This window comes from Macaca mulatta, chromosome 3 (genome assembly GCF_049350105.2).
Source record: "Macaca mulatta isolate MMU2019108-1 chromosome 3, T2T-MMU8v2.0, whole genome shotgun sequence".
Classification (NCBI taxonomy): Eukaryota; Metazoa; Chordata; class Mammalia; order Primates; family Cercopithecidae; genus Macaca; species Macaca mulatta.
This window is the reverse complement of record NC_133408.1, coordinates 63534992-63551571: the sequence shown is the minus strand read 5'-3', so window position 1 is coordinate 63551571 and position 16580 is coordinate 63534992.

Here is a 16580-nt window from a genome sequence, read left to right as displayed (position 1 = left end):
TTCGAAATTTCAACTGAGGATATTTCCTTTTTCACCATAGCCCTCTACGGGCTTCCAAATATCACTTTGCCAATTCCACAAGCACTGTCTTAGCGAAAGGCTTCTTGAGGGGAAAGCTGTAACTCTGTGAGATGGTTTCACAGCACACAAAGGAGTTTCTCAAAAAGCTTCTTTCTCTTTGTTATCGGAGGATATTTCCTTTGGCCCTATGGTGTTCAAAGGGATCTGAAATATCTCTTTTCAGATTCCACAGAAATAAGGCTAGCAAAGAGATCCACGAAATACAGATATAACTCTGTGAGATGAATTAAGAGAACACTAAGCAGTTTCTCAGAAAGCTTCTTTCCAGATTTCAACTGAGGATATTTCCTTTTTCACCATAGCCCTCTATGGGCTTCCAAATATCACTTTGCCAATTCCACAAGAAGTGTCTTAGCGAAAGTCTTCTTGAGGGGAAAGCTGTATCTCTGTGAGATGATTCACAGAACACAAAGAAGTTTCTCAGAAAGCTAGTTTCTCTTTGTTATCGGAGGATATTTCCTTTGGCCCTATATTCTTCAAAGGGATCTGAAATATCTGTTCTCAGATTCCACAGAAATAAGGTTCGCAAGGAGATCCACGAAATACAGATGTAACTCTGTGAGATGAATTAACAGAACACTAAGCAGTTTCTCAGAAAGCTTCTTTCCAGATTTCATCTGAGGATATTTCCTTTTTCACCAGAGCCCTCTAGGGGCTTCCAAATATCACTTTGCCAATTCCACAAGAAGTGTCTTAGCGAAAGGTTTCTTGAGGGGAAAGCTGTAACTCTGTGAGATGATTTCACAGAACACAAAGAAGTTACACAGAAAGCTTCTTTCTCTTTGTTATCAGAGGATATTTCCTTTGGCCCTATAGTGTTCAAAGGGATATGAAATATCTCTTTTCAGATTCCACAGAAATAAGGCTAGCAAAGAGATCCACAAAATACAGATGTAATTCTGTGAGATGAATTAAGAGAACATTAAGCAGTTTCTCAGAAAGCTTCTTTCCAGATTTCATCTGAGGATATTTCCTTTTTCACCATAGCCCTCTATGGGCTTCCAAATATCACTTTGCCAATTCCACAAGAACTGTCTTAGCGAAAGGCTTCTTGAAGGTACAGCTGTAACTCTGTGAGATGATTTCACAGAACACAAAGGAGTTTCACAGAAAGCTTCTTTCTCTTTGTTATCGGAGGATATTTCCTTTGGCCCTATAGTCTTCAAAGGGATCCGAAATATCTGTTCTCAGATTCCACATAAATAAGGTTAGCAAAGAGATCCTCGAAATACAGATGTAATTCTGTGAGATGAATTAACAGAACACTAAGCAGTTTCTCAGAAAGCTTCTTTCCAGATTTCATCTGAGGATATTTCCTTTTTCACAATAGCCCTCTATGGGCTTCCAAATATCACTTTGCCAATTCTACAAGAACTGTCTTAGAGAAAGGCTTCTTGAGGGGAAAGCTGTAACTCTGTGAGATGATTTCAGAGAACACAAAGGAGTTTCACAGAGAGCTTCTTTCTCTTTGTTATCGGAGGATATTTCCTTTGGCCCTATAGTGTTCAAAGGGATCCGAAATATCTGTTCTCAGATTCCACAGAAATAAGGCTAGCAAAGAGATCCACGAAATACAGATGTAACTCTGTGAGATGAATTAACAGAATACTAAGCAGTTTCTCAGAAAGCTTCTTTCGAAATTTCAACTGAGGATATTTCCTTTTTCACCATAGCCCTCTATGGGCTTCCAAATATCACTTTGCCAATTCCACAAGAACTCTCTTAGCGAAAGGCTTCTTAAGGGGAAAGCTGTAACTCTGTGAGATGATTTCACAGAACACAAAGAAGTTTCTCAGAAAGCTTCTTTCTCTTTGTTATCGGAGGATATTTCCTTTGGCCCTATAGTGTTCAAAGGGATCCGAAATATCTGTTCTCAGATTCCACAGAAATAAGGCTAGCAAAGAGATCCACGAAATACAGATGGAACTCTGTGAGATGAATTAACAGAACACTAAGCAGTTTCTCAGAAAGCTTCTTTCCAGATTTCATCTGAGGATATTTCCTTTTTCACCATAGCCCTCTATGGGCTTCCAAATATCACTTTGCCAATTACACAAGAACTGTCTGAGCGAAAGGCTTCTTGAGGGAAAAGCTGTAACTCTGTGAGATGGTTTCTCAGAACACAAAGCAGTTTCACAGAAAGCTTCTCTCTCTTAGTTATCGGAGGATATTTCCTTTAGCCCTATAGTCTTCAAAGGGATCCGAAATATCTGTTCTCAGATTCCACAGAAATAAGGCTAGGAAAGAGATCCACGAAATACAGATGTAACTCTGTGAAATGAATTAACAGAACACTAAGCAGTTTCTCAGAAAACTTCTTTCGAAATTTCAACTGAGGATATTTCCTTTTTCACCATAGCCGCTATAGGCTTCCAAATATCACTTTGCCAATTCCACAAGAACTGTCTTAGAGAAAGGCTTCTTGAGGGGAGAGTTGTAACTCTGTGAAATGATTTCACAGAACACAAAGAAGTTTCTCAGAAAGCTTCTTTCTCTTTGTTATCGGAGGATATTTCCTTTGGCCCTATGGTGTTCAAAGGGATCTGAAATATCTCTTTTCAGATTCCACAGAAATAAGGCTAGCAAAGAGATCCACGAAATACAGATGTAACTCTGTGAGATGAATTAAGAGAACACTAAGCAGTTTCTCAGAAAGCTTCTTTCCAGATTTCATCTGAGGATATTTCCTTTTTCACCATAGCCCTCTATGGGCTTCCAAATATCACTTTGCTAATTCCACAAGAACTGTCTTATGAAAGGCTTCTTGAGGGGAAAGCTGAAACTCTGTGAGATGATTTCAGAGAACACAAAGGGGTTTCACAGAGAGCTTCTTTCTCTTTGTTATCGGAGGATATTTCCTTTGGCCCTATAGTCTTCAAAGGGATCCGAAATATCTGTTCTCAGATTCCACAGAAATAAGGCTAGCAAAGAGATCCACGAAATACAGATGTAACTCTGTGAGATGAATTAACAGAATACTAAGCAGTTTCTCAGAAAGCTTCTTTCGAAATTTCAACTGAGGATATTTCCTTTTTCACCATAGCCCTCTATGGGCTTCCAAATATCACTTTGCCAATTCCACAAGAACTCTCTTAGCGAAAGGCTTCTTAAGGGGAAAGCTGTAACTCTGTGAGATGATTTCACAGAACACAAAGAAGTTTCTCAGAAAGCTTCTTTCTCTTTGTTATCGGAGGATATTTCCTTTGGCCCTATAGTGTTCAAAGGGATCCAAAATATCTGTTCTCAGATTCCACAGAAATAAGGCTAGCAAAGAGATCCACGAAATACTGATGGAACTCTGTGAGATGAATTAACAGAACACAAAGCAGTTTCGCAGAAAGCTTCTTTCCAGATTTCATCTAAGGATATTTCCTTTTTCACCATAGCCCTCTAAGGGCTTCCAAATATCACTTTGCCAATTCCACAAGAAGTATCTTAGCGAAAGGCTTCTTGAGGGGAAAGCTGTAACTCTGTGAGATGATTTCACAGAACACAAAGCAGTTTCACAGAAAGCGTCTTTCTCTTTGTTATGGGAGTACATTTCCTTTGTCCCTATAGTGTTCAAAGGGATCCGAAATATCTGTTCTTAGATTCCATAGAAATAAGGCTAGGAAAGAGATCCACGAAATACAGATGTAACTCTGTGAGATGAATTAACAGAACACTAAGCAGTTTCTCAGAAAGCTTCTTTCGAAATTTCAACTGAGGATATTTCCTTTATCACCATAGCCCTCTATGGGCTTCCAAATATCACTTTGCCAATTCCACAAGAACTGTCTTAGCGAAAGGCTTCTTGAGGGGAAAGCTGTAACTCTGAGAGATGATTTCACAGAACACAAAGAAGTTTCTCAGAAAGCTTCTTTCTCTTTGTTATTTAAGGATATTTCCTTTGGCCCTATAGTGTTCAAAAGGGATCCGAAATATCTCTTTTCAGATTCCACAGAAATAAGGCTAGCAAAGAGATCCACGAAATACAGATGTAACTCTGTGAGATGAATTAACAGAACACTAAGCAGTTTCTCAGAAAGCTTCTTTCCAGATTTCATCTGAGGATATTTCCTTTTTCACCATAGCCCTCTATGGGCTTCCAAATATCACTTTGCCAATTACACAAGAACTGTCTGAGCGAAAGGCTTCTTGAGGGAAAAGCTGTAACTCTGTGAGATGGTTTCTCAGAACACAAAGCAGTTTCACAGAAAGCTTCTTTCTCTTTGTTATCGGAGGATATTCCCTTTGGCCCTATAGTCTTCAAAGGGATCCGAAATACCTGTTCTCAGATTCCACAGAAATAAGGCTAGGAAAGAGATCCACGAAATACAGATGTAACTCTGTGAGATGAATTGACAGAACACTAAGCAGTTTCTCAGAAAGCTTCTTTCGAAATTTCAACTGAGAATATTTCCTTTTTCACCATAGCCCTCTACGGGCTTCCAAATATCACTTTGCCAATTCCACAAGCACTGTCTTAGCGAAAGGCTTCTTGAGGGGAAAGCTGTAACTCTGTGAGATGGTTTCACAGCACACAAAGGAGTTTCTCAAAAAGCTTCTTTCTCTTTGTTATCGGAGGATATTTCCTTTGGCCCTATGGTGTTCAAAGGGATCTGAAATATCTCTTTTCAGATTCCACAGAAATAAGGCTAGCAAAGAGATCTACGAAATACAGATATAACTCTGTGAGATGAATTAAGAGAACACTAAGCAGTTTCTCAGAAAGCTTCTTTCCAGATTTCAACTGAGGATATTTCCTTTTTCACCATAGCCCTCTATGGGCTTCCAAATATCACTTTGCCAATTCCACAAGAAGTGTCTTAGCGAAAGTCTTCTTGAGGGGAAAGCTGTATCTCTGTGAGATGATTCACAGAACACAAAGAAGTTTCTCAGAAAGCTTCTTTCTCTTTGTTATCGGAGGATATTTCCTTTGGCCCTATATTCTTCAAAGGGATCTGAAATATCTGTTCTCAGATTCCAGAGAAATAAGGTTCGCAAGGAGATCCACGAAATACAGATGTAACTCTGTGAGATGAATTAACAGAACACTAAGCAGTTTCTCAGAAAGCTTCTTTCCAGATTTCATCTGAGGATATTTCCTTTTTCACCAGAGCCCTCTAGGGGCTTCCAAATATCACTTTGCCAATTCCACAAGAAGTGTCTTAGCGAAAGGTTTCTTGAGGGGAAAGCTGTAACTCTGTGAGATGATTTCACAGAACACAAAGGAGTTTCACAGAAAGCTTCTTTCTCTTTGTTATCGGAGGATATTTCCTTTGGCCCTATAGACTTCAGAGGGATCCGAAATATCTGTTCTCAGATTCCACATAAATAAGGTTAGCAAAGAGATCCTCGAAATACAGATGTAATTCTGTGAGATGAATTAACAGAACACTAAGCAGTTTCTCAGAAAGCTTCTTTCCAGATTTCATCTGAGGATATTTCCTTTTTCACAATAGCCCTCTATGGGCTTCCAAATATCACTTTGCCAATTCTACAAGAACTGTCTTAGAGAAAGGCTTCTTGAGGGGAAAGCTGTAACTCTGTGAGATGATTTCAGAGAACACAAAGGAGTTTCACAGAGAGCTTCTTTCTCTTTGTTATCGGAGGATATTTCCTTTGGCCCTATAGTGTTCAAAGGGATCCGAAATATCTGTTCTCAGATTCCACAGAAATAAGGCTAGCAAAGAGATCCACGAAATACAGATGTAACTCTGTGAGATGAATTAACAGAATACTAAGCAGTTTCTCAGAAAGCTTCTTTCGAAATTTCAACTGAGGATATTTCCTTTTTCACCATAGCCCTCTATGGGCTTCCAAATATCACTTTGCCAATTCCACAAGAACTCTCTTAGCGAAAGGCTTCTTAAGGGGAAAGCTGTAACTCTGTGAGATGATTTCACAGAACACAAAGAAGTTTCTCAGAAAGCTTCTTTCTCTTTGTTATCGGAGGATATTTCCTTTGGCCCTATAGTGTTTAAAGGGATCCGAAATATCTGTTCTCAGATTCCACAGAAATAAGGCTAGCAAAGAGATCCACGAAATACAGATGGAACTCTGTGAGATGAATTAACAGAACACTAAGCAGTTTCTCAGAAAGCTTCTTTCCAGATTTCATCTGAGGATATTTCCTTTTTCACCATAGCCCTCTATGGGCTTCCAAATATCACTTTGCCAATTACACAACAACTGTCTGAGCGAAAGGCTTCTTGAGGGAAAAGCTGTAACTCTGTGAGATGGTTTCTCAGAACACAAAGCAGTTTCACAGAAAGCTTCTCTCTCTTAGTTATCGGAGGATATTTCCTTTAGCCCTATAGTCTTCAAAGGGATCCGAAATATCTGTTCTCAGATTCCACAGAAATAAGGCTAGGAAAGAGATCCACGAAATACAGATGTAACTCTGTGAAATGAATTAACAGAACACTAAGCAGTTTCTCAGAAAACTTCTTTCGAAATTTCAACTGAGGATATTTCCTTTTTCACCATAGCCGCTATAGGCTTCCAAATATCACTTTGCCAATTCCACAAGAACTGTTTTAGAGAAAGGCTTCTTGAGGGGAGAGCTGTAACTCTGTGAAATGATTTCACAGAACACAAAGAAGTTTCTCAGAAAGCTTCTTTCTCTTTGTTATCGGAGGATATTTCCTTTGGCCCTATGGTGTTCAAAGGGATCTGAAATATCTCTTTTCAGATTCCACAGAAATAAGGCTAGCAAAGAGATCCACGAAATACAGATGTAACTCTGTGAGATGAATTAAGAGAACACTAAGCAGTTTCTCAGAAAGCTTCTTTCCAGATTTCATCTGAGGATATTTCCTTTTTCATCATAGCCCTCTATGGGCTTCCAAATATCACTTTGCTAATTCCACAAGAACTGTCTTATGAAAGGCTTCTTGAGGGGAAAGCTGAAACTCTGTGAGATGATTTCAGAGAACACAAAGGGGTTTCACAGAGAGCTTCTTTCTCTTTGTTATCGGAGGATATTTCCTTTGGCCCTATAGTGTTCAAAGGGATCCGAAATATCTGTTCTCAGATTCCACAGAAATAAGGCTAGCAAAGAGATCCACGAAATACAGATGTAACTCTGTGAGATGAATTAACAGAATACTAAGCAGTTTCTCAGAAAGCTTCTTTCGAAATTTCAACTGAGGATATTTCCTTTTTCACCATAGCCCTCTATGGGCTTCCAAATATCACTTTGCCAATTCCACAAGAACTCTCTTAGCGAAAGGCTTCTTAAGGGGAAAGCTGTAACTCTGTGAGATGATTTCACAGAACACAAAGAAGTTTCTCAGAAAGCTTCTTTCTCTTTGTTATCGGAGGATATTTCCTTTGGCCCTATAGTGTTCAACGGGATCCAAAATATCTGTTCTCAGATTCCACAGAAATAAGGCTAGCAAAGAGATCCACGAAATACTGATGGAACTCTGTGAGATGAATTAACAGAACACAAAGCAGTTTCTCAGAAAGCTTCTTTCCAGATTTCATCTAAGGATATTTCCTTTTTCACCATAGCCCTCTAAGGGCTTCCAAATATCACTTTGCCAATTCCACAAGAACTATCTTAGCGAAAGGCTTCTTGAGGGGAAAGCTGTAACTCTGTGAGATGATTTCACAGAACACAAAGCAGTTTCACAGAAAGCTTCTTTCTCTTTGTTATGGGAGTACATTTCCTTTGTCCCTATAGTGTTCAAAGGGATCCGAAATATCTGTTCTTAGATTCCATAGAAATAAGGCTAGGAAAGTGATCCACGAAATACAGATGTAACTCTGTGAGATGAATTAACAGAACACTAAGCAGTTTCTCAGAAAGCTTCTTTCGAAATTTCAACTGAGGATATTTCCTTTATCACCATAGCCCTCTATGGGCTTCCAAATATCACTTTGCCAATTCCACAAGAACTGTCTTAGCGAAAGGCTTCTTGAGGGGAAAGCTGTAACTCTGTGAGATGATTTCACAGAACACAAAGAAGTTTCTCAGAAAGCTTCTTTCTCTTTGTTATTGGAGGATATTTCCTTTGGCCCTATAGACATCAAAAGGGATCCTAAATATCTGTTCTCAGATTCCACAGAAATAAGGCTAGCAAAGAGATCCACGAAATACAGATGTAACTCTGTGAAATGAATTAACAGAACACTAAGCAGTTTCTCAGAAAACTTCTTTCAAAATTTCAACTGAGGATATTTCCTTTTTCACCATAGCCGCTATAGGCCTCCAAATATCACTTTGCCAATTCCACAAGAACTGTCTTAGAGAAAGGCTTCTTGAGGGAAAGCTGTATCTCTGTGAGATGATTCACAGAACACAAAGAAGTTTCTCAGAAAGCTTCTTTCTCTTTGTTATCGGAGGATATTTCCTTTGGCCCTATAGACTTCAAAGGGATCCGAAATATCTGTTCTCAGATTCCACAGAAATGAGGCAGCAAGGAGATCCACGAAATACAGATGTAACTCTGTGAGATGAATTAACAGAACACTAAGCAGTTTCTCAGAAATCTTCTTTCCAGATTTCATCTGAGGATATTTCCTTTTTCACCAGAGCCCTCTAGGGGCTTCCAAATATCACTTTGCCTATTCCACAAGAACTGTCTTAGCGAAAGGTTTCTTGAGGGGAAAGCTGTAACTCTGTGAGATGATTTCACAGAACACAAAGAAGTTTCTCAGAAAGCTTCTTTCTCTTTGTTATCAGAGGATATTTCCTTTGGCCCTATAGTGTTCAAAGGGATATGAAATATCTCTTTTCAGATTCCACAGAAATAAGGCTAGCAAAGAGATCCTCGAAATACAGATGTAACTCTGTGAGATGAATTAACAGAACACTAAGCAGTTTCTCAGAAAGCTTCTTTCGAAATTTCAACTGAGGATATTTCCTTTTTCACCATAGCCCTCTATGGGCTTCCAAATATCACTTTGCCAATTCCACAAGAACTGTCTTAGCGAAAGTCTTCTTGAGGGGAAAGCCGTAACTCTGTGAGATGATTTCACAGAACACAAAGAAGTTTCTCACAAAGCTTCTTTCTCTTTGTTATCGGATGATATTTCCTTTGGCCCTATAGTGTTCAAAGGGATCCGAAATATCTGTTCTCAGATTCCAGAGGAATAAGGTTAGGAAAGAGATCCTCGAAATACAGATGTAACTCTGTGAGATGAATTAACAGAACACTAAGCAGTTTCTCAGAAAGCTTCTTTCCAGATTTCATCTGAGGATATTTCCTTTTTCACCATAGCCCTCTATGGGCTTCCAAATATCACTTTGCCAATTCCACAAGAACTGTCTTAGCGAAAGGCTTTGAGGGAAAAGCTGTAACTCTTTGAGATGATTTCACAGAACACAAAGGAGTTTCACAGAAAGCTTCTTTCTCTTTGTTATCGGAGGATATTTCCTTTGGCCCTATGGTGTTCAAAGGGATCTGAAATATCTCTTTTCAGATTCCACAGAAAAAAGGCTAGCAAAGAGATCCACGAAATACAGATATAACTCTGTGAGATGAATTAAGAGAACACTAAGCAGTTTCTCAGAAAGCTTCTTTCCAGATTTCATATGAGGATATTTCCTTTTTCACCATAGCCCTCTATGGGCTTCCAAATATCACTTTGCCAATTCCACAAGAAGTGTCTTAGCGAAAGTCTTCTTGAGGGGAAAGCTGTATCTCTGTGAGATGATTCACAGAACACAAAGAAGTTTCTCAGAAAGCTTCTTTCTCTTTGTTATCGGAGGATATTTCCTTTGGCCCTATATACTTCAAAGGGATCTGAAATATCTGTTCTCATATTCCACAGAAATAAGGTTCGCAAGGAGATCCACGAAATACAGATGTAACTCTGTGAGATGAATTAACAGAACACTAAGCAGTTTCTCAGAAAGCTTCTTTCCAGATTTCATCTGAGGATATTTCCTTTTTCACCAGAGCCCTCTAGGGGCTTCCAAATATCACTTTGCCAATTCCACAAGAAGTGTATTAGCGAAAGGTTTCTTGAGGGGAAAGCTCTAACTCTGTGAGATGATTTCACAGAACACAAAGAAGTTTCACAGAAAGCTTCTTTCTCTTTGTTATCAGAGGATATTTCCTTTGGCCCTATAGTGTTCAAAGGGACATGAAATATCTCTTTTCAGATTCCACAGAAATAAGGCTAACAAAGAGATCCACAAAATACAGATGTAATTCTGTGAGATGAATTAAGAGAACATTAAGCAGTTTCTCAGAAAGCTTCTTTCCAGATTTCATCTGAGGATAATTCCTTTTTCACCATAGCCCTCTATGAGCTTCCAAATATCACTTTGCCAATTCCACCAGAACTGTCTTAGCGAAAGGCTTCTTGAAGGGACAGCTGTAACTCTGTGAGATGATTTCACAGAACACAAAGTAGTTTCACAGAAAGCTTCTTTCTCTTTGTTATCGGAGGATATTTCCTTTGGCCCTATAGTCTTCAAAGGGATCCGAAATATCTGTTCTCAGATTCCACATAAATAAGGTTAGCAAAGAGATCCTCGAAATACAAATGTAATTCTGTGAGATGAATTAACAGAACACTAAGCAGTTTCTCAGAAAGCTTCTTTCCAGATTTCATCTGAGGATATTTCCTTTTTCACCATAGCCCTCTATGGGCTTCCAAATATCACTTTGCCAATTCTACAAGAACTGTCTTAGCGAAAGGCTTCTTGAGGGGAAAGCTGTAACTCTGTGAGATGATTTCAGAGAACACAAAGGAGTTTCACAGAGAGCTTCTTTCTCTTTGATATCGGAGGATATTTCCTTTGGCCCTATAGTCTTCAAAGGGATCCGAAATATCTGTTCTCAGATTCCACAGAAATAAGGCTAGCAAAGAGATCCACGAAATACAGATGTAACTCTGTGAGATGAATTAACAGAATACTAAGCAGTTTCTCAGAAAGCTTCTTTCGAAATTTCAACTGAGGATATTTCCTTTTTCACCATAGCCCTCTATGGGCTTCCAAATATCACTTTGCCAATTCCACAAGAACTCTCTTAGCGAAAGGCTTCTTAAGGGGAAAGCTGTAACTCTGTGAGATGATTTCACAGAACACAAAGAAGTTTCTCAGAAAGCTTCTTTCTCTTTGTTATCGGAGGATATTTCCTTTGGCCCTATAGTGTTCAAAGGGATCCGAAATATCTGTTCTCAGATTCCACAGAAATAAGGGTAGCAAAGAGATACACGAAATACAGATGGAACTCTGTGAGATGAATTAACAGAACACAAAGCAGTTTCTCAGAAAGCTTCTTTCCAGATTTCATCTAAGGATATTTCCTTTTTCACCATAGCCCTCTATGGGCTTCCAAATATCACTTTGCCAATTCCACAAGAACTATCTTAGCGAAAGGCTTCTTGAGGGGAAAGCTGTAACTCTGTGAGATGATTTCACAGAACACAAAGCAGTTTCACAGAAAGCTTCTTTCTCTTTGTTATGGGAGTACATTTCCTTTGGCCCTATAGTGTTCAAAGGGATCCGAAATATCTGTTCTTAGATTCCATAGAAATAAGGCTAGGAAAGAGATCCACGAAATACAGATGTAACTCTGTGAGATGAATTAACAGAACACTAAGCAGTTTCTCAGAAAGCTTCTTTCGAAATTTCAACTGAGGATATTTACTTTATCACCATAGCCCTCTATGGGCTTCCAAATATCACTTTGCCAATTCCACAAGAACTGTCTTAGCGAAAGGCTTCTTGAGGTTAAAGCTGTAACTCTGTGAGATGATTTCACAGAACACAAAGAAGTTTCTCAGAAAGCTTCTTTCTCTTTGTTATCGGAGGATATTTCCTTTGGCCCTATAGACTTCAAAAGGGATCGGAAATATCTGTTCTCAGATTCCACAAAAATAAGGCTAGCAAAGAGATCCGCGAAATACAGATGTAACTCTGTGAGATGAATTAACAGAACACTAAGCAGTTTCTCAGAAAGCTTCTTTCGAAATTTCAACTGAGGATATTTCCTTTTTCACCATAGCACTCTATGGGCTTCCAAATATCACTTTGCCAATTCCACAAGAACTGTCCTAGCGAAAGGCTTCTTGAGGGGAAAGCTGTAACTCTGTGAGATGATTTCACAGAACACAAAGAAGTTTCTCAGAATGCTTCTTTCTCTTTGTTATCGGAGGATATTTCCTTTGGCCCTATAGTCTTCAAAGGGATCCGAAATATCTGTTCTCAGATTCCACAGAAATAAGGCTAGCAAAGATATCCACGAAATACAGATGTAACTCTGTGAGATGAATTAACAGAACACTAAGCAGTTTCTCAGAAAGCTTCTGTCGAAATTTCAACTGAGGATATTTCCTTTTTCTCCATAGCCCTCTAGGGGCTTCCAAATATCACTTTGCCAATTCCACAAGAACTGTCTTAGCGAAAGGCTTCTTGAGGGGAAAGCTGTAACTCTGTGAGATGATTTCACAGAACACAAAGAAGTTTCTCAGAAAGCTTCTTTCTCTTCGTTATCGGAGGATATTTCCTTTGGCCCTACAGTCTTCAAAGGGATCCGAAATATCTGTTCTCAGATTCTACAGAAATGAGGCTAGCAAAGAGATCCACGAAATACAGATGTAACTCTGTGAGATAAATTAAGAGAACACTAAGAAGTTTCACATAAATCTTCTTTCCAGATTTCATCTGAGGATATTTCCTTTTTCACCATAGCCCTCTATGGGCTTCCAAATATCACTTTGCCAATTCCCCAAGAACTGTCTTAGCGAAAGTCTTCTTCAGGGGAAAACTGTAACTCTGTGAGATGATTTCACAGAACACAAAGGAGTTTCACAGAAAGCTTCTTTCTCTTTGTTATCAGATGATATTTCCTTTGGCCCTATAGTATTCAAAGGCATCCCAAATATCTGTTCTCAGTTTCCACTGAAATAAGGCTAGCAAAGGGATCCACGAAATACAGATGTAACTCAGTGAGATGAATTAACAAAACACTAAGCAGTTTCTCAGAAAGCTTCTTTCCAGATTTCATATGAGGATATTTCCTTTTTCATCATAGCCCTCTATGGGCTTCCAAATATCACTTTGCCAATTCCACAAGAACTGTCTTAGCGAAAGGCTTCTTGAGGGGAAAGCTGTAACTCTGTGAGATGATTTCACAGAACACAAAGAAGTTTCTCAGAAAGCTTCTTTCTCTTTGTTATCGGAGGATATTTCCTTTGGCCCTATAGTCTTCAAAGGGATCCGAAATATCTGTTCTCAGATTCCACAGAAATAAGGTTAGCAAAGAGATCCTCGAAATACAGATGTAATTATGTGAGATGAATTAACAGAACACTAAGCAGTTTCTCAGAAAGCTTATTTCCAGATTTCATCTGAGGATATTTCCTTTTTCACCATAGCCCTCTATGGGCTTCCAAATATCACTTTGCCAATTCTACAAGAACTGTCTTAGCGAAAGGCTTCTTGAGGGGAAAGCTGTAACTCTGTGAGATGATTTCACAGAACACAAAGCAGTTTTACAGAAAGCTTCTTTCTCTTTGTTATCGGAGGATATTTCCTTTGGCCCTATAGTCTTCAAAGGGATCCGAAATATCTGTTCTCAGATTCCACAGAAATAAGGCTAGGAAAGAGATCCCCGAAATACAGATGTAACTCTGTGAGATGAATTAACAGAACACTAAGCAGTTTCTCAGAAAGCTTCTTTCGAAATTTCAACTGAGGATATTTCCTTTTTCACCATAGCCCTCTATGGGCTTCCAAATATCACTTTGCCAATTCCACAAGAACTGTCCTAGCGAAAGGCTTCTTGAGGGGAAAGCTGTAACTCTGTGAGATGATTTCACAGAACACAAAGAAGTTTCTCAGAAAGCTTCTTTCTCTTTGTTATCGGAGGATATTTCCTTTGGCCCTATAGTCTTCAAAGGGATCCGAAATATCTGTTCTCAGATTCCACAGAAATAAGGCTAGCAAAGATATCCACGAAATACAGATGTAACTCTGTGAGATGAATTAACAGAACACTAAGCAGTTTCTCAGAAAGCTTCTTTCCAGATTTCATCTGAGGATATTTCCTTTTTCACCATAGCCCTCTACGGGCTTCCAAATATCACTTTGCCAATCTGCAAGAACTGTCTTAGCGAAAGGCTTCTTGAGGGGAAGGCTGTAACTCTGTGAGATGAATTCACAGAACACAAAGGAGTTTCACAGAAAGCTTCTTTCTCTTTGTTATCGGAGGATATTTCCTTTGGCCCTAAAGTCTTCAAAGGGATCCGAAATATCTGTTCTCAGATTACACAGAAATAAGGCTAGCAAAGAGATCCACGAAATACAGATATAACTCTCTGAGATGAATTAACAGAACACTAAGCAGTTTCTCAGAAAGCTTCCTTCGAAATTTCAACTGAGGATATTTCCTTTTTCACCATAGCCCTCTATGGGCTTCCAAATATCACTTTGCCAATTCCAGAAGAACTGTCTTAGCGAAAGTCTTCTTGAGGGCAAAGCCGTAACTCTGTGAGATGATTTCACAGAACACAAAGAAGTTTCTCAGAAAGCTTCTTTCTCTTTGTTATCGGAGGATATTTCCTTTGGCCCTATAGTCTTCAAAGGGATCCGAAATATCTGTTCTCAAATTCCACAGAAATAAGGCTAGGAAAGAGATCCACGAAATACAGGTGTAACTCTGTGAGATGAATTAACAGAACACTAAGCAGTTTCTCAGAAAGCTTCTTTCGAAATTTCAACTGAGGATATTTCCTTTTTCACCATAGCCCTCTATGGGCTTCCAAATATCACTTTGCCAATTCCACAAGAACTGTCTTAGCGAAAGGCTTCTTGAGGTGAAAGCTGTAACTCTGTGTGATGATTTCACGGAACACAAAGAAGTTTATCAGAAAGCTTCTTTCTCTTTGTTATCGGAGGATATTTCCTTTGGCCCTATAGTCTTCAAAGGGATCCGAAATATCTGTTCTCAGATTCCACAGAAATAAGGCTAGCAAAGAGATCCACGAAATACAGATGTAACTCTGTGAGATGAATTAACAGAACACTAAGCAGTTTCTCAGAAAGCTTCTTTCCAGATTTCATCTGAGGATATTTCCTTTTTCACCATAGCCCTCTAAGGGCTTCCAAATATCACTTTGCCAATTCCACAAGAACTGTCTTAGCGGAAGGCTTCTTGAGGGGAAAGCCGTAACTCTGTGATATGATTTCACAGAACACAAAGAAGTTTCTCAGAAAGCTTCTTTCTCTTTGTTATCGGAGGATATTTCCTTTGGCCCTATAGTCTTCAAAGGGATCCGAAATATCTGTTCTCAGATTCCACAGAAATAAGGCTAGCAAAGAGATCCACGAAATACAGATATAACTCTCTGAGATGAATTAACAGAACACTAAGCAGTTTCTCAAAAAGCTTCCTTCGAAATTTCAACTGAGGATATTTCCTTTTTCACCATAGCCCTCTATGGGCTTCCAAATATCACTTTGCCAATTCCACAAGAACTGTCTTAGCGAAAGTCTTCTTGAGGGCAAAGCCGTAACTCTGTGAGATGATTTCACAGAACACAAAGAAGTTTCTCAGAAAGCTTCTTTCTCTTTGTTATCGGAGGATATTTCCTTTGTCCCTATAGTCTTCAAAGGGATCCGAAATATCTGTTCTCAGATTCCACAGAAATAAGGCTAGGAAAGAGATCCACGAAATACAGGTGTAACTCTGTGAGATGAATTAACAGAACACTAAGCAGTTTCTCAGAAAGCTTCTTTCGAAATTTCAACTGAGGATATTTCCTTTTTCACCATAGCACTCTATGGGCTTCCAAATATCATTTTGCCAATTCCACAAGAACTGTCTTAGCGAAAGGCTTCTTGAGGGGTAAGCTGTAACTCTGTGTGATGATTTCACGGAACACAAAGAAGTTTCTCAGAAAGCTTCTTTCTCTTTGTTATCGGAGGATATTTCCTTTGGCCCTATAGTCTTCAAAGGGATCCGAAATATCTGTTCTCAGATTCCACAGAAATAAGGCTAGCAAAGAGATCCACGAAATACAGATGTAACTCTGTGAGATGAATTAACAGAACACTAAGCAGTTTCTCAGAAAGCTTCTTTCCAGATTTCATCTGAGGATATTTCCTTTTTCACCATAGCCCTCTAAGGGCTTCCAAATACCACTTTGCCAATTCCACAAGAACTGTCTTAGCGGAAGGCTTCTTGAGGGGAAAGCCGTAACTCTGTGAGATGATTTCACAGAACACAAAGAAGTTTCTCAGAAAGCTTCCTTCTCTTTGTTAACGGAGGATACTTCCTTTGGCCCTATAGTCTTCAAAGGGATCCGAAATATCTGTTCTCAGATTCCACAGAAATAAGGCTAGCAAAGAGATCCACGAAATACAGATACAACTCTCTGAGATGAATTAACAGAACACTAAGCAGTTTCTCAGAAAGCTTCCTTCGAAATTTCAACTGAGGATATTTCCTTTTTCACCATAGTCCTCTATGGGCTTCCAAATATCACTTTGCCAATTCCACAAGAACTGTCTTAGCGAAAGTCTTCTTGAGGGCAAAGCCGTAACTCTG